The 15,154-nt window shown below is 40.8% G+C and overlaps 1 pseudogene; it reads left to right on the top strand.

Moving 5' to 3' along the window:
* Nucleotides 1-7,697: 7,697 nt before the first annotated feature.
* On the top strand, nt 7,698-11,673 carry LOC117131421 (annotated as a pseudogene).
* Nucleotides 11,674-15,154: the final 3,481 nt, after the last annotated feature.

Below are 15,154 nucleotides of genomic sequence, written 5' to 3'. Positions count from 1 at the left end.
CCACCATTTATGTATCCAAATCAAGCTTCTTACAAAGTGATTCCTCCTGGTTTGATTGGAACGACGAAGAAGCTGTCCTATTCCCAAACTGGGAAACTGGAATCACCTGATTAGAAAGTGGGATAACTTCTTCATCCCACTCCTATGAGATTAATTCAACTTCCTGGTGATTCTCCACCACTTTATGTATCCAAATCAAGCTTTTTACAAAAGTGATCCATCCTGGTGTATTGGAACGACGAAGAAGCTGTCCTATTCCCAAACGGGAAACTGGAATCACCTGATTAGAAAGTGGGATAACTTCTTCATCTTAACTCCTATGAGATTAGTCAACTTCTGGTGATTCTCCACCACTTTATGTATCCAAATCAAGCGCTTCTTACAAAGTGATTCATCCTGGTGTTATTGGAACGACGAGAAGCTGTCTATTCCAAACTGGGAAACTGGAATCACCTTATAGAAAGTGGGATAACTTCTTCATCCCAACTCCTATGAGATTTTATTCAACTTCCTGGTGATTCTCCAACACTTTATGTATCAAAATCAAGCTTCTTACAGAGTCATTTATCCTGGTTTGATTGGAACGACGAAGAAGCTGTCCTATTCCCAACTGGGAAACTGGAATCACCTGATTAGAAAGTGGGATAACTTCTTCATCCCAACTCTATGAGATTAATTCAACTTCCTGGTGATTCTCCACCACTTTATGTATCCAAATCAAGCTTCTTACAAGAGTGATTCATCCTGGTTGTGATTGGAACGACGAAGACGTCCTATTCCCAAACTGGGAAACTGGAATCACCTGATTAGAAGTGGGATAACTTCTTCATCCCCACTCCTATGAATTTATTCAACTTCCTGTGTCATTCTATCACACCACTTTATGTATCCCAAACTAAGGTTCTTACAAGTGATTCATCCTGGGCTATTGGAACGACGAAGAAGCTGTCCTATTCCCAAACTGGGAAACTGGAATCACCTGATTAGAAAGTGGGATAACTTCTTCATCCCAACTCCTATGAGATTAATTCAACTTCCTGGTGATTTCTCCACCACTTTATGTATCCAAATCAAGCTTTTTAACAAGTGATCATCCTGGTGTTATTGGAACGACGAAGAAGCTGTCCTATTCCCAAACTGGGAAACTGGAATCACCTGATTAGAAAGTGGGATAACTTCTTCTTCATCTTAACTCCTATGAGATTAATCAACTTCCTGGTGATTCTCCACCACTTTATGTATCCAAATCAAGCTTCTTACAAAGTGATTCATCCTGGTGTGATTGGAACGACGAAGAAGCTGTCATATTCCCAAACTGGGAAACTGGAATCACCTGATTAGAAGTGGGATAACTCTTCATCCCAACTCCTATGAGATTTATTCAACTTCCTGGTGATTCTCCAACACTTTATTATGTATCCAAATCAAGCTTCTTACAGAGTCATTTATCCTGGTTTGATTGGAACGACGAAGAAGCTGTCCTATTCCCAACTGGAACTGGAATCACCTGATTAGAAAGTGGGATAACTTCTTCATCCCAACTTCTATGAGATTAATTCAACTTCCTGGTGATTCTCTCCACCACTTTATGTATCCAAATCAAGCTTCTTACAAGAGTGATTCATCCTGGTTGATTGGAACGACGAAGAAGCTGTCCTATTCCCAAACTGGGAAACTGGAATCACCTGATTAGAAAGTGGGATAACTTCTTCATCCCAACTCCTATGAGATTTATTCAACTTCCTGGTGCTTCTCCAACACTTTATGTATCCAAATCAAGCTTCTTACAGAGTGATTCATCCTGGTTTGATTGGAACGACGAAGAAGCTGTCTTATTCCAAAACATGGAAACTGGAATCACCTGATTAGAAAGTGGGATAACTCATTCATCCCTACTCCTATGAGATTATTTCAACTTCCTGGTGATTCTCCACCACTTTATGTATCCAAATCAAGCTTCTTACAAAGTGATTCATCCTGGTTTGATTGGAACGCCGAAGAAGCTGTCCTATTCCCAAACTGGGAAACTGGAATCACCTGATAGAAAGTGGGATAACTTCTTCATCCCAACTCCTATGAGATTTATTCAACTTCCTGGTGATTCTCCAACACTTTATGTATCCAAACAAGCTTCTTACAGAGTGATTCATCCTGTTTGATGGGAACGACGAAGAAGCTGTCCTATTCCCAAACTGGGAAACTGGAATCACCTGATTAGAAAGTGGGATAACTTCTTCATCCAACTCCTATGAGATTAATTCAACTTCCTGGTGATTCTCCACCACTTTATGTATCCAAATCAAGCTTCTTACAAAGAGTGATTCATCCTGGTTTGATTGGAACGCCCGAAGAAGCTGTCACTATTCCCAAACTGGGAAACTGGAATCACCTGATTAGAAAGTGGGGTAACTTCTTCATCCCAACTCCTATGAGATTTATTCAACTTCCTGGTGATTCTCCAACACTTTATGTATCCAAATCAAGCTTCTTACAGAGTCATTTATCCTGGTTTGATTGGAAACGACGAAGAAGCTGTCCTATTCCCCAAACTGGGAAACTGGAATCACCTGATTAGAAAGTGGGATAACTTCTTCATCCCAACTTCTATGAGATTAATTCAACTTCCTGGTGATTCTCCACCACTTTATGTATCCAAATCAAGCTTCTTACAGAGTGATTCATCCTGGTTTGATTGGAACGACGAAGAAGCTGTCCTATTCCCAAACTGGGAAACTGGAATCACCTGATTAGAAAGTGGGATAACTTCTTCATCCCAACTCCTATGAGATTTATTCAACTTCCTGGTGATTCTACACCACTTTATGTATCCAAACTAAGGTTCTTACAAAGTGATTCATCCTGGTGCTATTGGAACGACGAAGAAGCTGTCCTATTCCCAAACTGGGAAACTGGAATCACCTGATTAGAAAGTGGGATAACTTCTTCATCCCAACTCCTATGAGATTAATTCAACTTCCTGGTGATTCTCCACCACTTTATGTATCCAAATCAAGCTTTTTACAAAGTGATCCATCCTGGTGTTATTGGAACGACGAAGAAGCTGTCCTATTCCCAAACTGGGAAACTGGAATCACCTGATTAGAAAGTGGGATAACTTCTTCATCTTAACTCCTATGAGATTTAATTCAACTTCCTGGTGATTCTCAACCACTTTATGTATCCAAATCAAGCTTCTTACAAAGTGATTCATCCTGGTGTTATTGGAACGACGAAGAAGCTGTCATATTCCCAAACTGGGAAACTGGAATCACCTGATTAGAAAGTGGGATAACTTCTTCATCCCAACTCCTATGAGATTTATTCAACTTCCTGGTGATTCTCCAACACTTTATGTATCCAAATCAAGCTTCTTACAGAGTCATTTATCCTGGTTTGATTGGAACGACGAAGAAGCTGTCCTATTCCCAAACTGGGAAACTGGAATCACCTGATTAGAAAGTGGGATAACTTCTTCATCCCAACTTCTATGAGATTAATTCAACTTCCTGGTGATTCTCCACCACTTTATGTATCCAAATCAAGCTTCTTACAGAGTGATTCATCCTGGTTTGATTGGAACGACGAAGAAGCTGTCCTATTCCCAAACTGGGAAACTGGAATCACCTGATTAGAAAGTGGGATAACTTCTTCATCCCAACTCCTATGAGATTTATTCAACTTCCTGGTGATTCTCCAACACTTTATGTATCCAAATCAAGCTTCTTACAGAGTGATTCATCCTGGTTTGATTGGAACGACGAAGAAGCTGTCCTATTCCCAAACTGGGAAACTGGAATCACCTGATTAGAAAGTGGGATAACTTCTTCATCCCAACTCCTATGAGATTAATTCAACTTCCTGGTGATTCTCCCACACATTATGTATCCAAATCAAGCTTCTTACAAAGTGATTCATCCTGGTTTGATTGGAACGCCGAAGAAGCTGTCCTATTCCCAAACTGGGAAACTGGAATCACCTGATTAGAAAGTGGGATAACTTCTTCATCCCAACTCCTATGAGATTTATTCAACTTCCTGGTGATTCTCCAACACTTTATGTATCCAAATCAAGCTTCTTACAGAGTGATTCATCCTGGTTTGATTGGAACGACGAAGAAGCTGTCCTATTCCCAAACTGGGAAACTGGAATCACCTGATTAGAAAGTGGGATAACTTCTTCATCCCAACTCCTATGAGATTAATTCAACTTCCTGGTGATTCTCCACCACTTTATGTATCCAAATCAAGCTTCTTACAAAGAGTGATTCATCCTGGTTTGATTGGAACGCCGAAGAAGCTGTCCTATTCCCAAACTGGGAAACTGGAATCACCTGATTAGAAAGTGGGATAACTTCTTCATCCCAACTCCTATGAGATTTATTCAACTTCCTGGTGATTCTCCAACACTTTATGTATCCAAATCAAGCTTCTTACAGAGTGATTCATCCTGGTTTGATTGGAACGACGAAGAAGCTGTCCTATTCCCAAACTGGGAAACTGGAATCACCTGATTAGAAAGTGGGATAACTTCTTCATCCCAACTCCTATGAGATTAATTCAACTTCCTGGTGATTCTCCAACACTTTATGTATCCAAGTCAAGCTTCTTACAAAGTGATTCATCCTGGTTTGATTGGAACGCCGAAGAAGCTGTCCTATTCCCAAACTGGGAAACTGGAATCACCTGATTAGAAAGTGGGATAACTTCTTCATCCCAACTCCTATGATATTTATTCAATTTCCTGGTTATTCTCCACCATTTTATGTATCCAAATCAAGCTTCTTACATAGTGATTCATCCTGGTGTTATTGGAACGACGAAGAAGCTGTCCTATTCCCAAACTGGGAAACTGGAATCACCTGATTAGAAAGTGGGATAACTTCTTCATCCCAACTCCTATGAGATTAATTCAACTTCCTGGTGATTCTCCACCACTTTATGTATCCAAATCAAGCTTCTTACAAAGTGATTCATCCTGGTGTTATTGGAACGACGAAGAAGCTGTCCTATTCCCAAACTGGGAAACTGGAATCACCTGATTAGAAAGTGGGATAACTTCTTCAGCCCAACTCCTTTGAGATTTATTCAACTTCCTGGTGTTTCTCCACCATTTTATGTATCCAAATCAAGCTTCTTACAAAGTGATTCATCCTGGTTTGATTGGAACGACGAAGAAGCTGTCCTATTCCCAAACTGGGAAACTGGAATCACCTGATTTGAAAGTGGGATAACTCATTCATCCCAACTCCTATGAGATTAATTCAACTTCCTGGTGATTCTCCAACACTTTATGTATCCAAGTCAAGCTTCTTACAAAGTGATTCATCCTGGTTTGATTGGAACGCCGAAGAAGCTGTCCTATTCCCAAACTGGGAAACTGGAATCACCTGATTAGAAAGTGGGATAACTTCTTCATCCCAACTCCTATGAGATTTATTCAACTTCCTGGTGTTTCTCCACCATTTTATGTATCCAAATCAAGCTTCTTACAAAGTGATTCATCCTGGTGTTATTGGAACGACGAAGAAGCTGTCCTATTCCCAAACTGGGAAACTGGAATCACCTGATTAGAAAGTGGGATAACTTTTTCATCCCAACTCCTATGAGATTTATTCAACTTCCTGGTGATTCTCCAACACTTTATGTATCCAAATCAAGCTTCTTACAGAGTGATTCATCCTGGTTTGATTGGAACGACGAAGAAGCTGTCCTATTCCCAAACTGGGAAACTGGAATCACCTGATTTGAAAGTGGGATAACTCATTCATCCCAACTCCTATGAGATTAATTCAACTTCCTGGTGATTCTCCAACACTTTATGTATCCAAGTCAAGCTTCTTACAAAGTGATTCATCCTGGTTTGATTGGAACACCGAAGAAGCTGTGTCCTATTCCCAAACTGGGAAACTGGAATCACCTGATTAGAAAGTGATATGATCATGGACCAGCTAGTTGATAAAGATGGAGAAGGAGAGACTGAAGATACACTAGCTGAATAAGAAGATGTCCTAGCCATTCCCACAGGTCCCATAACTCGTGCCATGACAAGGAGACTCAAGGAAGCTGTTGGAAACATACTTGGTGTGATCCTGATCAGGATTGGAATCAATGGATTGAAGCCAATGTATGGGTCAGCTATACGACTGATCATGGTGCAGTTTAATGGACAATATCATACTCTTATTGGCATGATCTATGAGGTTCTGGATAGAGAGAAGAGAAGAACTGTTGGTACTGCCTTGAAACAGCTTGAACAAAGAGGATTCAACCAACTGAGCTTAACAGGAGCTATGGATACCATTCACCTCGTCCAAATATGTATGGAGAACAAGGAAAACATGTCAGGAAGTTTCTGGATTGGGCTATATTTGGATCTAGACGAAATAAGGCTTTTTCGGTCCAAAAGAGAGTTGCAGCCAGAATCTTGATCCACTTGCTTTCTAGCTGGCCTAACAGGACGTGGAGGATCTAAAGCTCATTAGGAGACACTCCAAATCAAGTTCAAGTCGTGGCCCATCATAAACCAAAGAAGAACCAGCTTGTTGGTTTGATTTAATTGCAATGTAATGGGTTTAGTTTATTGGGCTTTCATTTAATTTAAACCAAAGACAATTAGGAATTAGAGTAAAGCAGATTTGGGTAGATTAGTATTTAAAATTAACCAATTTCGAATTGGATTAGGAGATTAAACCATCTTGGTTTAAATTTAGGGTTTTCAGTTTTATTCTTTTAACATATGTAGCCACGTTTTGGCATGGAAATCAATCAATCGACATTTTTTTTCAACTTCTTTGTTTGGAGTTTTCTCTCAATTCTGCTGGTGTGTAATATCCAGCTTGGGTTCTCTGATTTGGTGTGCCATATCCAGATCAGAAGCCTTGGAGTATCAGGAGGCGAGCCATCTCTCTTGTGTCCCACATCAATCCACAAACCTTGATACAGATCGAGTCTTTGATTCTCTGTTTGCAAGGATTATCTCTGTGATCCATCCTAGACACTAAGCAGGGTGATCCTGTGTCTGTGGAGCAGAAAAAAACATCTTTATAGCATCCATAGCTCAAAGGAGAAGACCATATCCATCACCTTTCATCCACCCACGCCCCTTCAAGTGATCCAGGGAGAGACAGTCCTATCCAGGGCTGCACCAATACTGAAGATCTCTAAGGAGCAAGAAGACTGTCTTGGTAGAAGCTTGAGCCACCAAGACACACTCATCACCATTCAGGTGATCTTATCATCAAGCTGATCATCATCTAGGCAAGTGGCTTGGTATACTCTTTTTCCCTTGATTAGTTTTGTCCCAATGGGTTTTCTAATCAAGGTTTTTAATGAGGTATCAAGTTCACTTACACATTCCTAGTTGATGTATCTTGGATGCAACTCGGCCTAAGGCATCTTGGACCGACTTCATCATCTATCTTATATTATGTTTTAGTCTAAGTGTTGTGTTATTAATTTGAAACCGTGTGGAGCCTTTTCCTTTATGTTTTCTTATGTTTTCGAGACCTTGTGCATGTACAAGGATCTCTCTATTTAAGTGTATCACAAACCCTCATTCTAATCTAAGTTATCTTTTATTTAAAACCTTTTTGGTGTCTTCTCTCTTGCCTTGCGAGTTGTTGAAGTGTCTGGTGTGTAATATCCAGTCTACTGGTGTGTAGTATCCAGTGTTAAGGGCCTTAGTTGGTGTGTCATATCCGATCTATAGCCTAGGAGTATCAAGGAGCCTTTCCGCAGCCTCTTGTGTCACCAATCGATCCACAAACCTTGATAAACTTGAGTCCTTGACTCGTTTATGCAAGGATCTATCCCGATCCATCCAGAGACGCATCCTAGGAGTTCATCAAGTGGTATCAGAGCACTCTGGAAGGGGAGTTTCGATTTCTCTTTTGTTTGTTCATAAGATCTATTCGTTATCGTTTTATATCATTGATCATTTGGGATTTGCGTGTTGTTTCTCACTCGATCTGATTAGTATCATTGATAGAATTGATAGATCTATTGTTTCGTGGTTCAAAATTGATAGATCTGAGGATTCTGATCAAGTTTTGAACAAAACTTTTCACATTCTTGTCGATTACGTTACTAGATTGCTTGATCCGAAAGTTCCTTGTGTTCGTGTGATTCGATCTGTTACTAGAACCGTAGATCAAGTTTTGTTTAATCTCAAACCATCACCTGTTGAATCTCGAATCCGTTTCTGATAAATCTGAGTTGATTGTGTCAATAAAATCGATTTGAATTCCTTACTTGTTGATCACGGTATTGATTTGCCGCGTTGCTTGAGATTTGTTTGATTGTTTCCGATTGTTTCTTTCATTGAATCTCGAATCATAAATCAAATTGCCCGTGGAACTACTTACTTGTTTCAGTCTTTTGTGTGTAACAGAAAACAATGGGAACTGAAGAAGATGATGCAACGTATATGAGAAGAAACAAACTCCTACAAGAAGCTATCACCAAACAAGTAATGGAAGACTTGGTAAAGTTGCTGGATGAGAGATACGATCAGAGAGCCCCTGGTAGACAAGACCAAACGACTGATCATCAGCAAGCACCTAGGAGGAATGGACGTGAACGACAAGAGCATGCTGGTTCACAAGAAACTGATAACTTTTATGAAAGAGATAGGGCACGGCACAGCTCGGCTTCTAGACATAGCTCTTCCTCTAGACACAGCAGTAGAAGATCTAGACGTGACCATGAAGGGCGTAGGTATCAAAGAGATGAGCTTGCTGGAGTTAAGATCAAGATACCTCCTTTCCATGGCAAAACCGATCCTGATGCTTATCTAGAATGGGAGAAGAAGATTGATCTAGTCTTCAATTGTCGGCGTTATTCAGAAGCTAAGAAGATTCAAATTGCTGTTACTGAGTTCTATGATTATGCTTTGAGTTGGTGGGATCAACTAGTCACCAATAGAAGGCGCAATGGGGAATTTCCTGTTGAGACTTGGGCAGAAATGAAGGCTCTCATGCGCAAGAGATTTGTGCCCAGCCATTACCACCGGGATCTCCATCAGAAGCTAAGAAAACTCACGCAAGGCTCACGGACAGTCGAAGAATACTATCAGGAGATGGAGTTGTTGATGTTAAGAGCTTGCATATCTGAGGATAGAGAAGCTACTATGGCACGGTTTCTTGGAGGACTCAACCGTGAGATACAAGACAGTGTGGAGATGCAACACTACTTGGAGATGGAGGAGATGCTACACAAAGCCATTCTAGTGGAACAACAAGTAAAGAGAAAAGGTCACTCCCGAGGCAACTATGGAACTAGATATCAAGGTGCTAAAGAAGATAAGCCAAGTCACCAGAAAGAGAGCAAGTCATATCAAAAGGATGAGGAAAAACCTACTAGTTCCCTCAGCAAGGATAAAGGGAAAGCTGAAGCCTCTACTACAAGATCAAGAGATGTTAAGTGTTTTAAGTGCCAAGGAAGAGGACACTACGCTAATGAATGCACCAACAAACGTGTGATGATCCTTCATGACAATGGAGAATATGAATCTACTGATGAGGAGACAGAGGCCGAAGAAGATCACAGTTCAGAAGAGGAGTATGTTGCCAACCCGGTCGCTGGAAGGTTGCTAGTTGCTAGAAGAACCTTGAGTCTTCAAAGCAAGACCGAAGAGATGGAGCAAAGAGAGAATCTCTTCTATACTAGATGTCTAGTACAAGGAAAGGTCTGTAGTCTTATTGTGGATGGAGGCAGTTGTGTCAACGTTGCGAGTGAGACTATGGTTAAAAAGTTGGGTTTGAGGGTCCAGAAGCATCCTAAACCATATAGGCTCCAATGGCTCAATGAAGAGGGCGAGATGAGAGTCTCTACTCAGGTTGTAGTTCCTTAGCCATTGGTAAATATGAAGATGAGATTCTATGTGATGTGTTGCCTATGGAAGCTGGACACATTCTCCTTGGAAGGCCGTGGCAATCAGATAGACGTGTGATACATGATGGGTATGCCAACAAGCACACCTTTGAGTTTAAAGGGAGAAAGACAGTTCTTGTGCCTATGACTCCTAAGGAAGTTCAGGTTGATCAGCTCCAACTACAAAAGAAGAAAGAGATTGATCTACCCGCTGATTCAACAAAGCAACTAAACTTCTATGCCAAGTCTGGTGATGTTAAAAGATCTCTCTGCTCTAACCTTCCTATTCTTTTGTTTATCTATAAGGAATCACTCTTGACTACTACTGATATTGCACCGGAGTATCCGAGTGAACTTGTGTCTCTTTTGCAGGAATATCAAGATGTTTTTCCAGAAGATAGTCCCAAAGGACTACCACCAGTGCGAGGGATTGAACACCAAATTGACTTTGTGCCTGGTTCTACACTTCCCAACAGGCCAGCATACAGAACCAATCCGGTTGAGACCAAAGAACTACAAAGGCAAGTAGAGGAACTGATGGAGAAAGGGCATATCCGAGAGAGCATGAGTCCTTGTGCTGTTCCAGTACTGCTTGTGCCCAAGAAAGATGGAAGCTGGCGCATGTGTGTTGATTGTAGAGCAATCAACAATATAACAGTGAAGTATCGCCATCCTATTCCTAGATTAGATGATATGCTTGATGAATTACATGGTTCATGCATCTTTTCTAAGATAGATCTAAAGAGTGGATATCATCAGATTAGGATGAAAGAAGGAGATGAGTGGAAAACTGCCTTTAAGACTAAGCATGGGTTATATGAGTGGTTAGTTATGCCCTTTGGATTGACTAATGCACCTAGTACTTTCATGAGATTGATGAACCATGTGCTTAGGTCCTTTATAGGTTTGTTTGTGGTAGTTTACTTTGATGATATCCTAATCTACAGTCAGAGTCTAGAAGAGCATATAGACCATCTTAAGACTGTTCTTGATGTGTTGAGAAAAGAAAAACTTTATGCTAATCTTAAGAAATGTACATTCTGCACAGATAACTTGGTCTTTTTAGGTTTTATTGTGGGTGCAGATGGGTTAAAGTTGATCCGGAGAAAGTAAGGGCTATACAAGAATGGCCAATCCCTAAGACCGTGAGTGAAGTAAGAAGCTTCCATGGACTTGCTGGCTTCTATAGGCGCTTTGTGAAAGACTTCAGCACCATTGCATCTCCCTTGACTGAAGTAATCAAGAAAGAAGTCGGATTCAAGTGGGGAGAAGCACAAGAACTTGCTTTCCAATGCCTTAAAGAGAAGCTTACTCATGCCCCTCTTCTTATACTTCCTGACTTTCATAAAACTTTTGAAATAGAATGTGATGCCTCAGGAATTGGTATTGGTGCTGTATTGATGCAGGAGAAGAGACCCATTGCATACTTCAGTGAGAAGCTTGGAGGAGCTACCCTCAACTATGCAACTTATGATAAAGAGCTGTATGCCTTGGTGAGAGCCTTGCAGACTTGGCAGCACTATCTCTGGCCTAAAGAATTCGTCATACACACAGATCATGAGTCTCTCAAATACCTCAAAGGACAGAACAAGCTCAGCAAGAGACACGCAAGGTGGGTTGAGTTCATTGAGACATTTCCTTATGTCATCAAGTATAAACAAGGTAAGGAAAACATAGTTGCTGATGCACTATCCAGAAGGTATGTTCTCTTGAATACTCTTGATGCTAAGCTATTAGGATTTGAGCAGATTAAAGGAATGTATGAGAATGATCCTGATTTTAGAGAGGCTTACAACTCTTGTGAGAAATTGGCTGTAGGACACTACTTTAGACATGATGGTTTTCTTTTCTATGATAATCGATTGTGTGTGCCTAACTGTTCTTTGAGAGACTTGTTTGTTAGGGAATCTCATGGAGGAAGTCTCATGGGTCACTTTGGTGTTGCAAAGACTCTTAAAACTTTGCAGGATCACTTCTTTTGGCCTCGGATGAAAAGAGATGTGGAGAAACTATGTGAGAGATGTGCAACTTGCAAGCAAGCTAAGTCTAAGGTTCAGTCTCACGGTTTGTATACTCCTCTCCCTATACCTTATCATCCTTGGAATGACATATCTATGGATTTCATTGTTGGATTGCCTAGAACTAGGACTGGAAAGGATTCTATCTTTGTAGTTGTGGATAGGTTCTCAAAGATGGCACATTTCATAGCTTGTCACAAAACTGATGATGCATTGCATATTGCTAACTTGTTCTTTAAAGAGATTGTGCGCATACATGGCATGCCTAAGACTATTGTTTCTGATAGAGATACTAAGTTTCTTAGTTATTTTTGGAAGACTCTTTGGTCTAAACTAGGTACTAAACTCTTGTTTTCTACTACTTGTCATCCACAAACTGATGGACAGACTGAAGTAGTTAATAGGACTCTTGGAACACTCTTGCGTGCATTCATAAAGAAAAACTTGAAATCATGGGAAGACTATTTGCCTCATTGTGAATTTGCATACAATCATGCTGTGCATTCTACTTCTAAGTTTTCTCCTTTTGAAATTGTTTATGGGTTCAATCCCAACTCTCCTTTGGATTTAATCCCTTTACCTGAGTGTGAAAGGGTCAGCTTTGATGGCAAAAAGAAGGCAGAGATGGTGAAGCAACTCCACGAGCAGGCTAGGCTCAACATTGAGGCGAAAACCAAACAGTATGTTAAGCATGCCAACAAAGGAAGGCGTGAGATGGTCTTTGAAGTGGGTGATCAGGTCTGGATTCACCTAAGGAAAGAGAGGTTTCCAAATGAAAGGAAGTCCAAGCTAATGCCGCGGATTGATGGACCTTTTGAGGTCATAAGGAAGATCAGCGACAATGCCTACAAGCTGGATTTGCGAGGTAAGTATGATGTGAGTAATAGCTTCAATGTTACTGACTTGATTCCTTTTATTGCAGATGAGCCAGATTTGAGGACAAATCCTTTTCAAGTGGGAGGGGATGATATGATCATGGACCAGCTAGTTGATAAAGATGGAGAAGGAGAGACCTGAAGATACACTAGCTGAAGAAGAAGATGTCCTAGCCATTCCCACAGGTCCCATAACTCGTGCAATGACAAGGAAGACTCAAGGAAGCTGTTGGAAACATACTGAAGATTTCTAAGGAGCAAGAAGACTGTCTTGGTAGAAGCTTGAGCCACCAAGACACACTCATCACCATTCAGGTGATCTTATCATCAAGCTGATCATCATCTAGGCAAGTGGCTTGGTATACTCTTTTTCCCTTGATTAGTTTTGTCCCAATGGGTTTTCTAATCAAGGTTTTTAATGAGGTATCAAGTTCACTTACACATTCCTAGTTGATGTATCTTGGATGCAACTCGGCCTAAGGCACCTTGGACCGACTTCATCATCTATCTTATATTATGTTTTACTCTAAGTGTTATGTTATTACTTTGAAACCGTGTGGAGCCTTTTCCTTTATGTTTTCTTATGTTTTCGAGACCTTGTGCATGTACAAGGATCTCTCTATTTAAGTGTATCACAAACCCTCATTCTAATCTAAGTTATCTTTTGTTTAAAACCTTTTTGGTGTCTTCTCTCTTGCTTTGCGAGTTGTTGAAGTGTCTGGTGTGTAAAATCCAGTCTACTGGTGTGTAATATCCAGTGTTAAGGGCCTTAGTTTGGTGTGTCATATCCGATCTATAGCCTCGGAGTATCAAGGAGCCTTTCCGCAGCCTCTTGTGTCACCAATCAATCCACAAACCTTGATAAACTTGAGCCCTTGACTCGTTTATGCAAGGATCTATCCCAATCCATCCAGAGACGCATCCTAGGAGTTCATCATCGTTCCAATCAAACCAGGATGAATCACTTTGTGAGAAGCTTGATTTGGATACATAAAGTGGTGGAGAATCACCCGGAAGTTGAATAAATTTCATAGGAGTTGGGATGAAGAAGTTATCCCACTTTCAGATCAGGTGATTACAGTTTTTGTTTAACAGTTTTCCCAGTTTTGGGAAAGCACAGCTCATCGCGTTCCAATCAAAACCAGGATGAATCACTTTGTGAGAAGCTTGATTTTGATACATGAAGTGGTGGAAATAACCAGGAAGTTGAATAAGCTCATAGGAGTTGGGATGAAGAAGTTTCCCCATTTCAAATCAGGTGATTCCAGTTTCCCAGTTTGGGAATAGCAACAGCTTCATCGGGCGTTCAATCAAACCAGGATGAATCTTTGTGAGAAGCTTGATTTGGATACATAAAGTGTGGAGAATCACCAGGAAGTTAAATAAATCTCATAGGAGTTGGGAATGAAGAAGTTATCCCACTTTCAAATCAGGTGATTTCCATTTCCCATCCCCAGTTTGGGAAATAGCAACAGCTTCATCGTCGTTTCCATCAAATCAACCAGGATGAATCACTTTGTGAGAAAAGCTTGATTTGGATACATAAAGTGGTGGAGAATATGAGATTTAAGAGTACTCAGGTTGTATGTGTGTATGAAACCCAAATGGGTAAAGAGAGAGAGCTTGGAAGCGATTTGAGAGAAAGGAAGTTTGATGAGTGTTTGTGTGTCTAAGTGTTTAAGAGATTAGTAACAAGACTGAGAACGTGTATAGAGATTCAGGATGAGAGACTAGAGAGACTAAGAAAGTGTTTCAGATTAGAGAAGGAGAAGGGAAACCCCCTTACTCACTTAAGAGTTACAAAACATCACTTATGAGCTTATATATGCTCTTTACAACTTGCAATCATAAACCTAAATCTAAGGGCTGTTATAACTTGAATTTAAATGAATGGATGAGATGGAGAGATGGTCTTGGTCGTGGCTGTGCTGTTCCTGATGGATAATTGGTCCATTTGAATCTGGTCAAGGGAAGGCTGGCTCCTTATTGGCTAGCTAAAGGCTCCCATGAATCTGCCCACTTCTTTTGCTAGATACATGGTCTCCTTTTGCTTTTACTTTACAGCAAGAGACTCTCCTTTCCAGCCTGTCACTCGCCAGCCTCTCCTTTGTCTTCTTCTCTTAAGAGTTTCACCAGTGCCCTATTTTTGCACCAACTTCAAATGTGCTCAAATGGTTGACTGGTGAACTTTCGGGATGTCTCGGTCCGTACGGATCCGTACGGTCCGTACAACGTCCGTACCAAATCCGTACAGCCAGTCCCTAAGTTTGCACACTCGCCCAAATACTCTTCTAAGTCCCTCCTGGACTTGGCCCTATCTTTGCACCACACTTCCATCTTCTCTCTAACTCCTTCAAAGCCCTCACATGATCAGTCTAAGTCTTTCCTAGAC

The sequence above is a fragment of the Brassica rapa genome, unplaced genomic scaffold (assembly GCF_000309985.2).
Source record: "Brassica rapa cultivar Chiifu-401-42 unplaced genomic scaffold, CAAS_Brap_v3.01 Scaffold0910, whole genome shotgun sequence".
NCBI classification, from domain to species: Eukaryota; Viridiplantae; Streptophyta; class Magnoliopsida; order Brassicales; family Brassicaceae; genus Brassica; species Brassica rapa.
This window is presented reverse-complemented; position numbering and strand designations above follow the sequence as displayed.